The following is a 12968-nucleotide window of genomic DNA, read 5'->3' on the forward strand; positions in this document are numbered from 1 at the left end:
TTTAAAAAAATCAATTGATTGTAATCTGAGGGTTTATTTCTGAATTCTCAGTTCTATTCCATTGATCCTCATACCACTATCATACTATCTTGACTACTGTAGTGTACTGTTTTGTATTTAGGAAATGTGAGTCCTCCATCTTTGTTCTTTTTCAAGATTGTTTTGACTATTCTAGGTCACTTGTATTCAAATATGAATGTTCAGATCAGCTTGTCAACTTATCAAGGAAGCCAGGTGGGATTTTTATAGGGATTGCACTGAACCTGTAGATCAATTTAGGAAATATTGCCACTTTAACAATATTAAGTGTTCTGACTCATGAACATGAAATGCCTTTCCATTTATTTAGATTTTCTTTAATTTCTGTCATCAATGCTTTATAGTTTAAAAAGTATAAGTTTTACACTTATTTTGTTGAAGTTATTCCTAAATATTTAATTTTTTTTTTTTTTTAAAGGATTTTCTTATTTATTTATTTATTTATTTATTTTTGGCTGTGTTGGGTCTTCGGTTCGTGCGAGGGCTTTCTCCAGTTGCGGCAAGCGGGGGCCACTCTTCATCGCGGTGCGGGGACCGCCCTTCATCGCGGTGCGCGGGCCTTTCTCTATCGCGGCCCCTCCCGCTGCAGGGCACAGGCTCCAGACGCGCAGGCTCAGCAATTGTGGCTCACGGGCCCAGCTGCTCCGTGGCATGTGGGATCTTCCCAGACCAGGGCTCGAACCCGTGTCCCCTGCATTAGCAGGCAGATTCTCAACCACTGCGCCACCAGGGAAGCCCCAATATTTAATTTTTGATGCTATTACAAATGGAATTTTTTCTTATTTTCAATTCTGATACTCATTGTATCAGTCTATGGAAATACAATTAATCTTTGTATATTGATCATGTACCCTGCAACTTCTTTAAACTCATTTATTAGTTCTAACAGTTTTTTAGTGGATTCCTTAGGATTTTCTATACACAAGACCATGCCATCTTCAAAGAGATAGTTTTACTTCTTCCCTTTTATTCTTGAAGCTTTTTATTTCATTTTCTCTTGCCTAATTGCTGTACCTATAACCTCCAGTACAATGTCAAACAGAAGTGGTGAAAATAGACATCCTTATCTTGTTCTTAATTTTAGGAGGAAAGCATCCAGTCTTTTGGCATTAAATATGATGTTATCTGTGAATTTTTTGTAGAAGAACATTATCAGGTTGAAAAAAAAATCCCTTCTATTCCTGGTTTGTTTAGTATTTTTGTCATGAAGGGGAACTGGATTTTGTCAAATGCTTTTTGTGCATCTATTGAGATGATTGGGACTTCTTTGTCCTTTATTCCATTGATATGGTGTACTACATTAATGGATTTTTGAATGTTAAACCCATCTTGCATTCCCGGGATAAATCCCACTTGGTCATGGTGTATATGTATAGCTGGATTCGGTTTGGTAATACTTTGTTGAGGATTTTTGCATCTATATTCATAACAGATATTGATTTGTAGAATTTGTTCCTTGTGATGTCTTTTTCTGGTTTGATATTAGGCTAATATTGGACTTAAAGCAAAGTTGGGAAGTATAACCTCCCCTTCTATTTTTTGGAAGAGTTTGTTAAGAATTGGTTGTAATTTTCTACAAGTTTGGTAGAATTCACCAGTGAAGGCATCTCAGCCCAGTCTTTTCTCTTTGGGTAGTGTCTAAATTACTAATTCAATCTCTTTATTTTTTATGAATCTATTCAGACTTTCTGTTTCTTCTTCAGTCAGTACTTTATGTCTTTCTAAGTATGTGCCCATTTCACCTCAGTTATTTAATATATTGGTATATAATTGTTCATAGTATTCCTTTATAATATTAAAAAATTTTTGTATGGTCAATAATGATGTCCTCTTTTTCATTCCTGATTTTGGTAATTTGAGTCTTTCCTTTTTCTTAGTCAATGTAGGTAAAAGTTCGTTAATTTGGTTGATCTTTTCAAAGAACCAACATTTTATTTTTGTTGATTTTCACTTTTGTTTTTCTATTCTCTATTTCATTAATTTCCACTCTAATCTTTATTTCCTTTCTTTTGTTTCTTGTACACTTAGTTTGCTCTTCTTTTTCCAGTGTCGTAAGGTAGAACTTCAGATAATTTTTTTTTTTTTTAAATTTTTGACTGTGTTGGGTCTTCGTTTCTGTGCACTGGCTTTCTCTAGTTGTGGCGAGTGGGGGCTGCTCTTCGTTGTGGTGTGCGGGCTTCTCATTGCGATGGCTTCTCTTGTTGTGGAGCAGGGGCTCTAGGCACGTGGGCTTCAGTAGTTGTGGCACACGGGCTCAGTAGTTGTGGCTTGCAGGCTCTAGAGAGCAGGCTCTAGTAGTTGTGGTGCATGGGCTTAGTTGCTCCACGGCATGTGGGATCTTCATGGACCAGGACTTGAACCCGTGTCCCCTGCATTGGCAGGTGGATTCTTAACCACTAGGGAAGTCCAGAACTTTAGATTATTGATTTCAGATCTTTTTTAAAAAAATATATGCCTTTTAATGCTATTAGCTTTAGCTGCTTCCTGTAAGTTTGGTAGGCTGTGTCTTCATTTTCATTTATTTCAAAGTACTTTCTAATTTCCCTTGTGATTTTTTTTTCTTTGGTCCATTGATTCTTTAGGAGTGTGTTCTTTAATTTCCACATATTTGTGAATTTCCCAAATTTTCTTCTGTTATTCGTTTTTAATTTCATTCCATTGTAGTCAGAGAACATGATGCACATGATTTCAATCCTTTTAAATTTATTGAGGCTTATTTTATAACCCAGCAAGTGGTCCATCCTGTAGAAAATTCCATGTGTACTTGGGGAGATTATGTATTCCAGAATTGTTGGATGGTGTATTCTATAGATGTCTGTTAGGTCTAGTCAGTGTACAGTGTTGTGCAAGTCCTCCATTTCCTTGCTGATCTTCTACTTAGTTTTTCTATCCATTATTGAAAATGGGGTATTGCATTCTCCAACTGTTATTGTTGAATTGTGTATTTCTCTCTTCATTTTTTCCAATTTTTAAGTCATGTATTTAGGGACTCTATTATTAGGTGCTTATGTGTTTCAAATTGTTATATCTTCCTGATGTATTGACCCTTTTATCATAGATAAGATGTTTTAATATTTATTTTATTTATTATTATTTATTTTTGGCTGCGTTGGGTCTTTGTTGCTGCACGCGGGCTTTCTCTAGTTGCGGTGAGTGGGGGCTACTCTTCATTGCGGTGCGTGGGCTTCTCATTGCGGTGGCTTCTCTTGTTGCAGAGCACCACAGGCTCTAGGCATGCAGGCTTCAGTAGTTGTGGCTTGTGGGCTCAGTAGTTGTGGTGCACGGGCTTAGTTGCTCTGCGGTATGTGGGATCTTCCCAGACCAGGGCTCAAACCTGTGTCCCCTGCATTGGCAGGCGGATTCTTAACCACTGTGCCACCAGGGAAGCCCCCTTTCATCATAATAAATGGTCCCTCTTTATCTCTAGTAACTTTTTTGTTTTACTTTTTTTTTTCTTTTTTTTTTTTTGCCATGCCATGGGGCTTGTGGGATCTTAGTTCCCTGACCAGGGATCAAACCCTGGGCCCATGGCGTGAAAGCGCCAAGTCTTAACCACTGGACCGACAGGGAATTCCCATGTTTTACTCTGTCTTTGACTGGTATTAGTATAGCCAATCCAGCTTTGTTATGGTTGGTTTATAACTAACTTTTTTGTATCTTTAAATCAAAAGTGTAACTCATGTAGACAGAATATAGTTGGATCTTTAAAAAATAAATACCGTCTGACAATCTCAGCTTTTTGATTGGATTGTTTAATTCATTCACATCTAATGTTATTGATATTGTTGCATTTATTGCTGCCTTGTTACTTTTGTTTTCTATGTCTTATGCCCTTTTTGTTCCTCTATTATTCTTTACTTCTTTATTTTGCATTAAGTGAATATTTTCTAACATAACATTTAAATTCTTTTAATGATTTTTTTTACCATATTTTAAAAGTTATTTTCTTGGTGGTTGCTCTAGGGCTTACCATACGTATCTTACATTATCAGAATCTATTTCAGATTTAGAGATATGGTTATGTTACTCCTATATAGCTCTATTCCCTCTCCCTCTTTTTTTTTGTAAATTTATTTATTTTATTTTATTTATTTATTTTTGGCTGCATTGGATCTTTGTTGCTGCAAATGGGCTTTCTCTAGTTGTAGCGAGCAGGGACTTCTCTTCGTTCAGTGCATGGGCTTCTCATTGTGGTGGCTTCTCTTGTTGCGGAGCATGGGCTCTAGGGTGCACGGGCTTCAGTAGTTGTGGCTCACGGGCTCTAGAGCGAAAGCTCAGCAGTTGTGGCACACAGGCTTAGTTGCTCCACAGCATGTGGGATCTTCCCAGACAAGGGATCGAACCCGTGTCCCCTGCACTGGCAGGTGGATCCTTAACTACTGCGCCACCAGCGTAGTCCCTCCCTCTCCCCCTTTTCTTGCTATATTGTTATCCATATTATACTTATATATGCTACATATCCAACAATACATTATTTTAACTATTGCTTTACATGATTTTATGGTTATTAAAGAAGCTGAGATAAGAAAGGAGAAGAAGTATATATTTATAGAGTTTGCTATATTAACCTTCTTGTTGACCATTTATGGGTCTCATTTGTTCCTGTGGATTCGAGTTACCACCCTTTACTGGGTGGTGTTTCCTTAGCCTGGTACATCTTTGCTCCCATTCACCTTCTTTGTGCTGTTACTGGCAAATATATTTCTATATGTTATAGGTCCTAAATACTATTATATACATATTGTTTTATTCAATTATTTTTTAAATGAGTAAAGAGAAGAATAGAAAAGAAATATGCATTTATATACTTTTATAATTAAGTAATTATCTTTACTGGTACTCTTTGTTTTTTTCATGTGGATTTGAATTACTGTATGAGGTCACTTGCTTTTAACCTGAAAAGCTTCCTGTAGTATTTCTTATCTTTTTAAAAATATTTATTTATTTATTTGGCTGTGCCGAGTCTTAGTTGGTGCATGTGGGATATTTGTTGCAGCATGTGGGATCTTTTTAGTTGTGGCATGCGGGCAGGATCTTTTAGTTGCGGCATGTGGGCTCTTAGTTGTGGCATGCGAGATCTAGTTCCCTGACAAGGGATCGAACCCTGGGCCCCCTGCATTGGGAGCACAGAGTCTTAACCACTGGATCACCAGGGAAGTCCCCCTGTAGTATTTCTTATAAGGTGTATCTGCTAGTAAATAAATCTCTCAGTTTTTATCTGTTCTCCATTTGTTCTATTGAAAAGTCAGCCATTCATCTTATTGGTGTTCTCTTATACATTACAAGTTGGTTTGCTCTGTTGCTTTCAATAGATTTCTTTGTGTTTAGCTTTCAGTGTTTTTATTATGATGTTTCTATGTGTCGATCTCTGTGTGATTATCCATCTTGCAGTTCATTAAGTTTCTTGGCTGTGTAAATTCATGTTTTTCATCAAATTTAGGAATTTTTCTGCTGTGATTTCTTTGAATATTTTTCTGCTCTTTTCCTTCTCTCCTTTCCTTGTGTTACTCACATTATGCATAATTTGGTGCTCTTATTGGTGTCCCATATTTCTCTGAGGTGCTGTCTACTTTTCTTCATTTCTCTCTCTGTTCTTTGGATTGTTAGATCTCTATCAATCTACAAGTTTGCTAATTCCTTCTTCACCAATTCAAATCTATTACTGAGCCGCTCTAGTAAATTTTTTATTTTGGTTATTGTTATTTTCAACTCCAGAATTTCCATTTGGCTTTCTTATTTCTTTCTCTTTATTTATATTCCCTATTTTTTTAACATCTTTATTGGAGTATAATTGCTTTACAATGGTGTGTTAGTTTCTGCTTTATAACAAAGTGAATCAGCTATACATATACATATATCCCCATATCTCCTCCCTCTTGCGTCTCCCTCCCACCCTCCCTATCCCACCCCTCTAGGTGGTCACAGAGCACCAAGCTGATCTCCCTGTGCTATGTGGCTGCTTCCCACTAGCTATCTATTTTACATTTGGTAGTATATATAAGTTCATGCCACTCTCTCACTTTGTCCCAGCTTACCCTTTGCCCTCCCTGTGTCCTCAAGTCCATTCTCTACATCTGCATCTTTAATTCTGGCCTGCCCCTAGGTTCTTCAGAACTTTTTTTTTTTTTTAGATTCCATATATATGTGTTAGTATACAGTATTTGTTTTTCTCTTTCTGACTTACTTCACTCTGTATGACAGACTCTAGGTCCATCCACCTCACTACAAATAACTCAATTTCATTCCTTTTTATGGCTGAATAATATTCCATTGTATATATGTGCTACATCTTCTTTATCCATTCATCTGTTGATGGACACTTAGGTTGCTTCCATGTCCTGGCTATTGTAAATAGAGCTGCAGTGAACATTCTGGTACATGACTCTTTTTGAATTATCGTTTTCTCAGGGTATGTGCCCAGTAGTGGGATTGCTGGGTCATATGGTAGTTCTATTTTTAGTTTTTTAAGGAACCTCCATACCGTTCTCCATAGTGGCTGTATCAATTTACATTCCCACCAACAGTGCAAGAGGGTTCCCTTTTCTCCACAACCTCTCCAGCATTTATTGTTTGTAGATTTTTTGATGATGGCCATTCTGACTGGTGTGAGGTGATACCTCATTGTAGTTTTGATTTGCATTTCTCTAATGATTAGTGATGTTGAGCATTCTTTCATGTGTTTGTTGCCAATCTGTATATCTTCTTTGGAGAAATGTCTATTTAGGTCTTCTGCCCAGTTTTGGATTGGGTTGTTTGTTTTTTGATATTGAGCTACATGAGCTGCTTGTAAATTTTGGAGATTAATCCTTTGACAGTTGCTTCATTTGCAAATATTTTCTCCCATTCTGAGGGTTGTCTATTTTTGTAAGACATTTTCATCATAACTTCCTTTACTTCTTTAAGTATGGTTTAACTTAGTTCTTTTGAGATATTTATAATGGCTACTTTGAAGTTTTTGTCTGAACCTTATTAGTGAAATTTTCTGTTTGTTGCTTTTTTCCTGTGTATGGGTCACACTTTCTGGTTTCTCTGCATGTGTCACAATTTTTTGTTGGAAACTGAACATTTTAGAGACTGGGCACATGAGATGGCATCACCGATCATTCCCAACTTCAATCCCCCTCACAAGAAGACCAACCAGAAACTATCCATAGACAAGACACTATTGTGAAAAACCCCTGCTTGATCACAAAGAATGAGAAGAACCACAATAGAAGGGTAAGAAGAGTGGCTTCCTTTTGACCACATTGCCCCTCCCCCAGTCCAGCACAACACTGTACCAAGAAGGGCCCCCCAGGCCTACAGTTATTCCAGTAGGAAAAAGAGGACCCAAGGTGGACATGTAGCTTCCCCAGCATTGTGGGACTTTCCAGGAAACCCACTCAGGTGTTACCTCATGGGATTTACTGGGGGAGCCTATAGAGTTCTACCACAAGTGATCAGATAGAGATGAAGAAGGGAGGTGGACAAAGAATCAACCAGCATTTAGATCTTTACAGACTGTATTCCTGCTTACAGCAGTGCCTGAGCAAAGATCCTAGCTAGTAGCTTTGCCCACCTGTAAAACTGAGCTAGTGGTCCCATGGCCAGGGAGCTCAGTCAGCAGTTCTACCTGATTTGGATCCCCAGCCAATGAGCTGTGTTGGCCATGGAGCCCATTCTGTGGCTCCACTCAGGCAGGAGAGGAACTGCTAAGCATAGTTACCAGTCTCACCCCACCAGGAAGCCTGACCACAGACACCTAGGACCCACAGAACATATCCTTTGGCCTACCCAGGCAGGGTTGCAAACTAACAGTACCACCAAACAGCTGAGCATAGCATCTAGTTCCATTCCTCTGGGGAGTGTAGCCACAGATGCTCAGCAGCTGCAGAGCACATCCTATGGCCCAACCACAGAGCCCAGCCTACAACTCCACCCAGTAGCCGATCCCAGACCACAACCCTGCCCAATTACTGAAAACAGCCTGGGTCCTTGCGTAGGCAGGGAGCTCAGCCAGTGACACCACCCAATTGCAAAACATAGACTGTGGTCCCACCTAGTCATGGAGCCTGAACAATGACCTAGCCTAACCATGGAGCACAGTTTCCAGACCCAACCAACTGTGGGGTACAGCAGGAGCCCCTGCCTGACCAGAGAGCCTGGCCAGTGACCATGCCCAATAGTGGAGCCAATGGTGTATCTAGTCACAAAGCCCAGCCTGCAGCCCCACCCAACTTTGGGGCACAACCTGCAGCCCCTGCTGATTGCAGAGTACAGCCTGAGGCCCCAAACTACCATGAAGCCTGGCCTATGGCCCTGCCTGAACTTAGACTCCAGCCAGTGGCAGCATCTAGTCAGGAAGCACAGCCTGAGGCCCAGCCAACCAAGATCAGTTCAGAGCACACCCTGCCACCCTGCCCAATCACAGAAGCCAACCAGTGGCACTGCCCTGTCAGGGAACACAGCCTGATATCCCCATGTGACCAGAAGTGATTGCAGAGCCCAGCAAGTGACTCCACGCAACAGCAGAGCCTAGGCAGTGGCAACCCCTGACCTCAGAGCATGGGCAGTGGCCTCACCCATCTAGAGACCCTGATTGCAAGCCCCAGCTGCTCATGGATGCTACCAGCTCACCAATCCAGTACCCCAAGCTGAGTAAACTAGTGAAGTTCTTTCCTTGCTGAAGCAAATATGTAAAGTCTGGAAGAGAAGACCATTTAATCAAATGTGCAGTTACCAACTCAAGGATACAAGGACCACAAAATATCAGGTAAACATAACACCACCAAAGGAAACTAGTAAAGCTCCAATAACTGACCCTAAAGGAATGGAGATCTATGAACTGTCTGACAATGAATTCAAAATAATCCTCTTAAAGAAGTTCAGCAAACTACAAGTACACACAGACAGACAACTAAACTAAATTAGGAAAACAATGTATGAACAAAATGAGAAGTTCAACAAAGAAACAGAAATCATAAAAAAAAAATCCTAGAGCTAAAGCATACAATGTCTGAACTGAAGAATTTAATAGAGAGCTTCAATAGCAGAGTCGACCAATAAAAAGAAAGAATCAGTGAACTATTGTAGAAGACACCTCGTTTGAAATTATCCAGTCTGGGACTTAGTGGAACGCCATCAAAAGAAATCCATAGACACAGAATATACGTTAGTGGCACACGGAGCAAAATGTTCCTGTGAGTCTTGTTAGCTGATCTAGCAAATTAATCAAACCCAAGGAGGGGGTTGTTCGAACCTCCAATCTATAACCAGTTGGTCAGAGGCACAGGTGATAACCTGGATGCCAGATGCCTGCAACTGGCATCTGAAGTTGGGGGTGGGGAGATGTAGGGCTGAGTCCTTAACCTCTGGGATCTGACACCATCTCCAGGTACACAGAGTCAGAATTGAGTCCAATTGCAGGACACCAAGCTGGTGTCCAAGAATTGCTTGGTGGTGTGGGGAACACACACACACACACACACACACTGAAATTGGATGCACAACCCTTTAGTAAGCAAATATGAGGTTTAGTCTAGGCAATCTACACCTAAGGAGTGACCAGTGCAATAGTCCCCTCCCTCCCTGGACAGGGACCAGTAGAAATCCATTTGAGAATGCACACAAACTACCAGCACATCTTTTGTAATCAGAACTCATTCACCCAGCTATTGCCCAGCTTTGGAAAAGCTATTCTCTGGGCACCTTGTTTGCACCAATGCAAGTGGCACTATGAGTGTCAAGGCTCTGTAAAGAAGCAGAAGTGCTGGTCAGCAGCAGGCAAGGCAAACATTAAGCATTGGGAAAAATCAGATAGAGACTGACTTCAAAGAAAACTCAGTATTGCCTGATAAATTGTTATAATATTATCCTACCAATGGATAGCCTTCATGCCATGAAGATGTATCCATTTTAACAATGTCACTATCTTACCTAACTGCAGATGATAGGTGACATGAGAGAAGACAACAGAAATGAATGTGAACTTAAAGGAAAACATCATACTATACAAAAATCTTCATCAAATCCAAATATTGTAAATGTACTTGAAGCAGAGTTCACAGCCATGTAAAACAAACTTATTAGCTGGCATTCTTCTTTTTCTCTTGTTTATGGATTTTAATTTATTTAATGGGTTATAATTAATTATGGAATTTATTGATGGCACAGGAAAAGAATTATTTCAAGTAGTTTTTAAACACTCTATAATTAAGAAGGATATACTCTAAAACAGGAGCCAGCAAACTTTTTCTGTAAAAGGCCAGATAGTAAATGCAGTCTATCCTTATTATTTGCAGATTCCATATTTGCAAACTAACCTACTTGCTAAAATTCATTTGTAACCCCAGAGTCAATACTCCCAGCACCTTTTTGGTCATTCGTTGGCATGTGAAAATCGATGACCTATGAGTCTCCCGACACACATGTTCTCAGCTGAAGTCAAATAGGGTACCCTCTGCCTTCTTGTTTCTGTTTTTTTTTTTTCTAATTAATTTATTTTATTTTATTTTTGGCTGCGTTGGGTCTTCGTTGCTGAGCGCGGGCTTTTCTCTGGTTGCGGCGAATGGGGGCTACTCTTCGTTGTGGTGTGTGGGCTTCTCATTGCGGTGGCTTCTCTTTTTGTGGAACATGGGCTCTAGGCACGTGGGCTTCAGTAGTTGTGGCACATGGGCTCAGTAGTTGTGGCTTGTGGGGCCTAGAGTGCAGACTCAGTAGTTGTGGCACATGGGTTTAGTTGCTCCATGGCATGTGGGATCTTCCCAGACCAGGGCTGGAACCTGTGTCCCCTGCATTGGCAGGTGGATTTTTAACCACTGCACCACCAGGGAAGCCCTTGTTTCTATTCTTATACCATAAATACATATCCTTTTCTCAGTGTGGTATTACTTTTTTCCTCTCATTTTTGTGCTTTTTAAAAAATATTTATTTATTTATTATTATTATTTTTGGCTGTGCTGGGTTTTAGTTGTGGCATGTGGGATCTTTAGTTGTGGCATGCATGCAGGATCTAGTTCCCCAACCAGGGATTGAACCCTGGCCCCCTGCATTGGGAGCACGGAGTCTTACCCCCTGGACTACCAGGGAAGTCCCTCATCTTTGTGCTTTTTGTTGGTGATTTTGCTGTTTAAAATGGCCCCAAAGTTTATGCTGAAGTGTTGTCTAGTGTTCCTAAGGGCAAGAAGGATTACAGAGATGTGCCTTACAGAGACAATACATGTGTTAGATAAACTTCATTCAGGAATGAGTTATGCTGTTGTTGGCCTTGAGTTCAATGTCAATAAATCAATAACATATAAAAAGTATCTTTAAATAGAAACACATAAAACAATGTTATGTATTGACTGGTTGAGGAAAATGTTGTAACCAGTTATTTATAGGAAACTAACTTTATATCTCTGCTAGGAGCAACAGTTCACTAATTCAGTGTTTGCAACAACTTTATAGAATATAACTACCATGAATAATGAGAACCCACAGGCCATTCAGTCTACACTAACTACTCAAGTCTGCCCTTGTAGTTCAAATGTAGCCATAGACAATACATAAAGGAGGATGGCTATGTCCCAATAAAACTTTGTGTAAGACACTGAAATTGAAATATATAATTTTCACACCTCATGAAATATTATTCTTCTTGATTATTATTATTATTGATTTTTTTAAACCATTAAAAAAACAGACACCATAGACACTCACTAGCTATACAACAGGTGGCAGGCCAGATTTGGCCTGCAGGCTATAGCTTGCCAACCCCTGCTTTAAAAGAACTACAGTCTAAAATTATATTTACAGGCTTGATTGTTAGTAATAATATTTGTATTACAATTTTAAACTATTTTATAGCAATTCTAGGCTAAGGGAAATAAATAAATATGTTAATATTACTAGGAACTAGGATTTCTGTTAGAGAAAAGAAGCAGAAATATAAAATAAAAGGTAAGAATAAAACCCTGTAATGTTAAATTTGAATTAGTAATGTCAGTATGAACTCATGCTTTGAGTCTTAAACAAGTTTCTTGCCCTCCTTTAACAAAGGGAAAATAGTGTCTGATCCAGAACTCAAGATATCTGACTTCCTAATCCTGGACTGTCTGCTCTAGCCATACTGCTTCTCTTCTGTGTAAAGATGTTTTTTCATAGACTAGGGCTTCTTAAATCTTCCTAACAAAATCCCCTTAACACTATGAGAGAGGAAAAGCCCACTCATGGGAATTTGGGGCAGAAGCAAATCAACTACTCTATGCAGGAATTTCCTTTGAAATCTTATTTTTAAAGTAATGCTTATTTGCATTTTTCTCCATAAGAAACCTGTGATTAAATGTGAAATAATTTCCCAGAAAAGTCCGTTTTTTCAATAAATCCTTCAGTAAAGTTGATGCTCCTTGAAGATGCAATATTCCTTTCTCTGTTTCAGAGCTGAGGAGAGTGAGGCTCCTGGTCACATCCAATCATCCAGAGAGCCACCTCCTCACAGTCCTGCAGGAACATACCAGAAGCACACACACTCGCCACACAATCAGGCAGGTCGTTTCTCAGACACACACTGAGTGACTCACATTCAGGGTCTGCAGAGAAGGCCCAAGGAAAACAAATCTACCAAAACCGATCCACATAAATGCTCAATTACAGACAGGTTCACAGAAACGCAACCTCATGCACTCAGTCAGCCCCACTATCTCACAGGCCCTCACAACATTCTCAGTCCGACACAGCCCGACACAATTCCAGTCATAAAATCTTCATAAACCGCATTCCAATCCCACCAGTCGCACCATCTCAAACACAACCAGCCACATTCAGTGAAAAACATCGCACCCAGAACCACTCCAAAGACAGATACACAAGCGCTGTCCTTGGTCACACACCTCTCCGGTTGGCCCCACGGAGAGTCCTATTTTCGCATACACATCCCTCTTTAATGCGCCCGTCGTCCCTCCCCGCCCCGC

The sequence above is a fragment of the Balaenoptera acutorostrata genome, chromosome 19 (assembly GCF_949987535.1).
Source record: "Balaenoptera acutorostrata chromosome 19, mBalAcu1.1, whole genome shotgun sequence".
In the NCBI taxonomy this organism is placed as follows: Eukaryota; Metazoa; Chordata; class Mammalia; order Artiodactyla; family Balaenopteridae; genus Balaenoptera; species Balaenoptera acutorostrata.